We start from the raw sequence: 7,500 nt of genomic DNA, 5'->3' as shown, positions 1-7,500 counted from the left end.
GAGGGGGGGGGGGGGTAGAAACACTGTTGTTGCAATACCCACGCGGCCCCACTTAAAGAAAACATGCAAAGAGAAAAACAAACAAACAAACAAACAAACAGAGGAGACGTTGCATCATCACACACACACACATTTGAAGTTTTGAAGCCCCCTGGGCAGGGCCAACTCATCATTGTTGTCGGGTGGAAACCTCATACAGTACAGTATGTTCAAAAACTGTTACTTTTAAGGATTCAAATTCAAAAATAGCAAAAAAAGAGATCAACACGAGGTTGTAGATGCACTTTTTTTTTTGCCTGACACTGTAGTTAAATCAAGTAGGCCATTAATTTACGGAGAAAAAGATCACATAAAAAGTTAATGCAGCACTATGTAACTTTCCTCTTCTACCCCGGATTTGAACCCGTTTTCCTGCGCAAGTGCTGACATTTTTACCATTGAGCTAATAGATGGTAAATGGTGAATTTATATGCCGTTTTTATCCAAAGCGCTTTACATAGATTGTGCATTACATTCACCCATTCACACACACATTCATACACCGATGGCAGAGGAAACCATGCAAAGCACCAACCTGCTCATCGGGAGCAATTAGGGGTTCAGCGTCTTGCTCAAGGACACTTCGACAGTAACTCTGGGGGAGCCCGGGATCGAACTGTGAACCTCACGGTTCCCATCCGGCCACTCTACCCCTGAGCCACTGCCGCCCCCAGAGCCTGCCTGCTTGCTTGCTCAGGGGATACATTGAATCTTGACCATCAGGTCAAAATTCTGTCAGATCCTGTGTCTAGGTGAGACATGACCTTTGACACGATCTAAATTATATTGTATTAACATACTCTACCATACAGATTGGACAAAATAAAAATGTATTCGTTAAAAAAAGTACTGCTTTAAAATATGGGAGATAAGAGGTTTTGCCAAGAGGTTTTGGCACGTATTTAGCATGACGTCATCATGCTAAATACGGCACAGAAGTAACAGTAGCTAGAGTTGCTAACTGTCTACCCAGCGGCGGGAAAGGAAAATGTGCAGTCGCACATATACTCTTTTTTCCCAGGCGCTCATTATGGAGCTGATTGCAGCTGCAGCCAGGGAGCTGTCACAACTGTTAGTAGTCATTTGTGCTGGAAGGTTTATGCTACCTATCCTATCCCTAACACACACACACACACACACACACACACACACACACACACACACACACACACACACACACACACACACACACACACACACACACACAGAGTGAAGAATCCCAATGTTAAATCAACTCTGAAGAGCGTCCAAATAGAAACAAATGGACCTGTAGGGTCCACACTCATACTGTATATATCGTTGCTGTCGGCGCAGAAACCTCTTATCTCTATCTATTTGTATCCTTGCAAAATAACAGTTTTTGGACATACAGTATGAGGTTTCCACCCGACAGTCAGAGACGATTTACTACACCAATGGAGGCATTAGCTGCTTGTCTTAATGGTTTTGGTCTTAATGTATGATGGTTCTAAACATAATATACTGTACTGTATATCGTTGCTGGCATTGGGCAGAATCCTCCTATCTCCATGTTTCACGTTCGTATGTTTTTGTGTTTGAATTCAGGCCCTACTTTGTCGTACAAGAGTGTAGCACAAAAGTAGTGAAAATAGCAGATCTACAAAGTCATCAAACTTGTAGAACGGCTATTTGCACTATTTTAAAATGTTTTTAAAATAATAATAAAAACGGTTTTGGACATAAAAGGGTTCCCACATGACAGCAACGAATACTGTATGTATTACAGAATGTGTAGGCATAATGCACTAGTTGCTTGCTTTTTACATTGGTTATATTTTTGCCAATCTGGGAACCCATCGTCAAGGAAAAAACAGCGCCCATTAGAATGTTGATAACAGGATGTTGGCCCGTTTGGTCCACCCTCAGCCCTCCTCTTCCGGTGGGGGCGCCTATGTTTTCATTCCCACTAACAACATTTCTCCCACGGAACACTAACAACATTTCTCCCACGGAAAATGGATGTTATAGACGACAAGCTTTTTGCTAGCGTACTTACGAGAGTTGCTCAATTACACAATATTGTAATGTAAATGTAAAACCCGTTCAGCACATTTGTTTGAAGTAGTGGGAATGTATTCCAGTGGGAACACATTAGAAAGCGAACGCACAGATGTAAATCCCGCCCACTGCATTTGATTGGGTAAAGCGCGGCTTGCTTCCTGGTGTAAGGCCTGCCCACTTGTAGGCCAATGTTCACACCTTCTGAATGGCCCTCCCGACAGATGCAGTAGCGCAGCTCGGAATCTGTTCTTGAGAGATTATATTTTTGCTTATCCAGTGACTGTGTTGGCTGTGATCATGCATGACAGGAATTATAATTGAAGGTATAGCAGGTGTGCAGAACGTTTTAGTTTCTTTATTGGAATATAGACCATGTTGCAATAGGTAAACAGTTTGAACCAAACCAAATTCAGGTTGCTCTGTGCTTGTGACGCATACGTTTTTTTTAATATCTCTGTACAGATTGGTGAATATTAAATCATTTGTGTCAGAAAATGTTAATTCCTAGCCTGGTTGGCTGCAGCCCCTGAATCGCTAGCCTCGCATTCAGGGTCTGGTGACGTTGTAGAAGGCGGGGTTTTCTCGGTTGTAAATCTAACCAGCGGCCTGGCCCGATCGGAATAATCCAGTATGAACCAATCGCTAAAGAGAACCACTTTGGCCACGCCCTCATATATCAGAAAACGGCTGCACTGAGAGGACTTTCAGGTTGAATAATGGAGTGAAACAAAATAAAAATTCAGGCTGAGTGTCAGGCTAGTCAATTCCAATAATAACACAGAAGCGTATAGATTAAGAAAAGCCGTGGCTTACAAATCCATAAGAGGTGCTTATTGCGAGGTGGGATTTGTATATGTGAGAAAGCAAGGAGTGATTAGACCAGTGGTTCTCAACCTTTTTAGCTCGAGACCCAAACTAGTGAAAATAGCAGATCTCACAACGCAACACAGTGCGACACATTGTGAGCTTGTAGATGGGCTATTTTCACTACTAATGTCACTATAATTTGGGGAATGTCTTTGTTGTTTTGTTTTTTTGTTTTTTTGGAAAATCTTTTGAAATAATAATAATTCAAAACAAAATGTAGGGAACCAAAATTCAAGGGACATTTACTCGCGACCCATAAATATGGACCTGCGACCCACAAATGGGTCCAGATCCACTGTTTGTGAAACACTGGATTAGACCACTCTAGTTGTCAACGTGGAGTTAGGGGACCACCAGGGGGTCCAAATAGACCCTTATGGGTCTGTAACTCTCAGAGTAAAATGATCAATGAGAATTTTCCAGTGTAGATTGGGGTCACAATAACATTACAAAAAATTAAGCTCTATTTGTACACTCGCAGAGTCACAGACTCGTAAGACCCCTTGTTGTGAACCAGTGGATCAACCACTTAAAAACCTATGGTATGGTTGACTGGAATCCCTCAGGGCTCTATACTACGGTCTTTTCTGTTTTGTAGTTATTGTGGGGAAACTTTCGCTGAAAGTGTCACAATCTGGTGGTGTGGTGAGGACCCAAATGCAGGACAGCAAGGCAGGCAGAGTTCAAAACCCAAGACTGGGTGATTTAATACAAAATAACAGAGAAAACGTCACAATCACAAACTAACACTAAACATGATGTGACACCAAACAATGACTCGACAAGGACTGACTGGGGAACATGGCTAATAAGCACATGAGGGCTGATTACACATGAGAAACACCTGGGCAAGACATGAACATAGAACCATGAAAACTAGAACAAGAACATGACATGATGATAGAAATACAAGACCTATACAAGACGGGCAAAGTCTGTGACCGTGACAGAAAGTGGCAGATCGACAAGCACAACGCGCTGTGAACGAAGCTTTCCCCACGCTACGGATGCTGGTTTTAAGTGGTTGAATTACTAAAACAGAACTCCAAGGCGCATTTAATCTCCCGAGTTAGAAAATGAAAAAGCCTCTTATTAAATTGGCTGTTGCCATGATGGCCAGCCAATTTACCAATTTACCAATTTACCATTTGCCATTGGCAAACCCTGCGCACATCATCAACCAGGTAGCACAGTGTCTGGTGCAGCACATTTAATAAAGGCTCTTTCGTTTTGTAACTTGGGAGATCGAGTTGCCTTGGAGTTATTTTTCTTTCTCACAGGAATAATAACACACGGTGCCATTGACAGTTTTTGCCTCGCTGTGGTTAATGTGTACCGTTTGGTTTGGTGAGTGCGTGCCTTGTGAAAGGACCCCCCCCCCCTATTCTAGGGGTTACATTTGCCGAAAATTGCAGATGAACAAGCCAACAACACACGCAACGTGTTGTTGGCTTGTACATCTGCTATTTCCGGTGAGTGGGTTTGGTGTAGAGGGAAAAAAGTAGTGAGGGTATTGAGGGTTAAATGTCTGGAAATACACATTAGCATGAATCCAATAGAAAAAATTATGTGTAAACAAATATAAAATGTCACAACACTGATGCGTCTATGAAGCTATCTATGAAATGAGTTTAATCTGCAATATAAAAAAAATGTTTCGGGGTACCCGCGACGTCTCATTCTGACAGGGGACACGAGGACGCTGAGTTGGCTGAAGCCAACTTGGCGACTTCGGCTCACTCGGCGGTGCCTCTCGTGGCTCAAGTCTGCTTCAGGCGGCATGCCTCCGGCATTATATCCATTTATATGTTGGCTATTCAAAAATAGCGAACAGCTTTTAGATCTGCTATTTTTGAAAAAAATATTGAAAATAATAATATATATATATATATATATTTAAAAAATACACAAATCTTCTCTTCTGGGGGTCCCTGGCACAAAACCTCATGGCGGGGTCCGCAGCTACATAATAATTTTGGGGTCCTTGACATGAAAACTTTTGAGAACCACTGTATTTTTGGCCGGACCTTTTAGACAAAAGCATTATAAATGTAACTGTGTTGTTTTACATTCTTTTGCCTAATACAATTTTCAATCAATCAATCAATCAATCAAAGAACCACTGTATTACAGAATGTGTAGGCATAATGCACTGGTTGCTTGCTGCTTACATTGGTTATATTTGTGCTTATCCAATGACTGTGTGTTGGGTGTGATTATGCATGACAGGAATTATAATTGAAGGTATAGATAGCAGGTGTGCATAACGTCGTTTTTTTTTACTGGAATATAGACCATGTTACAATAGGTAAACTGTTTGAACCAAACAAAACCAAGGTTGCTCTGTGCTTGTGACGCAGCTACAGTTACTTCAGAACCATGCAGCTGCAGCTACAACTATGTTTCTTTTAGTCTTGAGTCTGAGAACGGCACTTCTGCATTCCAGTGTTGGCGGGGTATGGCTACCTTGTAAAATGGAGTCACATGTTGTGAGACTATGTTGGGTGATGCATGGTGAACGATATATGCTTGACTCAACGTGACCTATATTGTTTTCCGTTCTGTCGGTACAGTATCGTGTGGGCAAGTTAGCAGGTGTTAGTCAGGGACTGCTGCAGCTACACTGCAAAATGCTGAACATTTAACTCTGAGCTTGTGGAAATGGACCCATAAGTGTCCTTCTGTATATCTCGTATAAGGCTAAAAGGTTGTCCACACCAAGCGTGATAACTGCAACTATAAATACATTAGAGTGGATAGTAGATATAGAGTCCACACCACAACTATAAGTGCTGAACGATAGATTTCCTTATGCGATGATGCGATGCGAGAGTATACGGTCTAGCCAACACTAACTCGGGACTCCTGAATCGCTGCTCTCCACACTCTCCTCTCTAGCATCACGGTCTTGTGCTCAGTGGTGGAAGAAGTACTCGGATATTTTCCTTAAGTAAAAGTAGCAATACCATAATATAAAAATACTCTGTTACATGTAAAAGTACTAAAATGTAAGGCTCCCACAGTGTCTGTTAAATGTATGATAATGTATCCCCCTTTCTCATCAGGAAGCGAGGCTTGTAAAATAATATGTATAGTTATTCAGTTACAGTGCTTGGTATGGATAGCCCTTACTGCCCCATTAGCAGCCATAATTCTGTGTGTCTCTGAAATACCACTGAAGGTGTGCTGAAGTGTCCACCACTGACATTCCTGAAGGACCATCCGTGAATTTGAAAACTAGCACAGTAACGTTTTTCAAACTAAATTAGCACTGAGGATTTTACAGACCGTTTACAAGCCTTGCTTCCTGATGAGAAAGGGGGATACATTATCATAGGGCACAGAGTTATGGCCATTTGAAGTATTTGACACTGCTGTAGCGCCCCATATGGTTAGTCTGACTATTTTCATGGCAGGCCCCTGAACAGTGTTCGTGGCACATTTGGTGCAGATTTGGAGCAACAGTGCGCCTCGCAAGTCTGGATGTTACTAGAGAGAGAGAGAGAGAGTCCCTGAACAAGTACAGCAGGGGTTTTCAACCGGTGGACCACTATTGCAGGTGGTCCCTGGCCATGCATTCAGAAATGTAGTCAAATCTTTTCTTTTTGTATTTTTACTTTTAATAAATGTATGGTGTACTATATGGTGTCTGTGATATGAAATGTGAGCTTACCATAATCACAGTAATCCTTAATCATATTCCATCATATTCAAGGGCTTTTGCAGAGAAATAAGACTTTCAAATTAGAGCACTGCAGAGGGTGTGTGTGTCTGTGTCCAGCTGACGCTCGTTCACTCTCGTTAATTTTTTCATCAAATTTCATCATGATTTGTGTGCATGGGGTTCTCATCTTAAACAAGCTCAGTGCTTAATGAGATTTCCAGTTTAGTAGACCTTGTATTGTGAATCTGTACTTCCATGTACTGTTATGTACTGTCATGTACTGTTCTCATGTCTTACTAAATAAAGTACATCAATCAATCAATCAATCAATCAATGTTATAGGCATCAAGGCAATTATGCTTCTGCACTGTCAAATAGGCCTACATCTAATCTAAGATTAGTAATCTTATACACTTTAATCTTAAAACATTATAGAAGTGAGACCCACCCGACACAATAGTGGTGGTCCCCAGGTTGCTCTTAGTCAGGATGGTGGTCCCTGGGTCAAAATCAGTTGAAAACCCCTGTAGTACAGAGATGTATGCGGCTGCTGCCCATGGTTCTGAAGTAACTGTAGCTGTTGTCCATGGTTCTAAAGTAACTGTAACTGCTGTCCATGGTTCTAAAGTAACTGTAGCTGCTGTCCATGGTTCTAAAGTAACTGTAGCTGCTGTCCATGGTTCTATAGTAACTGTAGCTGCTGTCCATGGTTCTATAGTAACTGTAGCTGCTGTCCATGGTTCTATAGTAACTGTAGCTGCTGTCCATGGTTCTGAAGTAACTGTAGCTGCTGTCCATGGTTCTATAGTAACTGTAGCTGCTGTCCATGGTTCTATAGTAACTGTAGCTGCTGTCCATGGTTCTATAGTAACTGTAGCTGCTGTTAAAAAATATCGATAATGTGTGGA

The 7,500-nt window shown here is 41.8% G+C and overlaps 1 protein-coding gene across 1 annotated transcript in view; it reads left to right on the top strand.

Moving 5' to 3' along the window:
* The window catches only part of LOC308097771 (glutamate receptor ionotropic, NMDA 2A-like), a gene marked incomplete at both ends in the record, with an annotated part of 203,780 nt that overhangs the window by 178,440 nt on the left and 17,840 nt on the right, over positions 1–7,500 (top strand).

Source organism: Gymnoscopelus braueri, assembly GCF_963280865.1.
Source record: "Gymnoscopelus braueri genome assembly, chromosome: 2".
NCBI lineage: Eukaryota > Metazoa > Chordata > Actinopteri > Myctophiformes > Myctophidae > Gymnoscopelus > Gymnoscopelus braueri.
The sequence above is the reverse complement of the archived record's forward strand: the minus strand, read 5'-3'. Positions and strand labels throughout refer to the sequence as shown.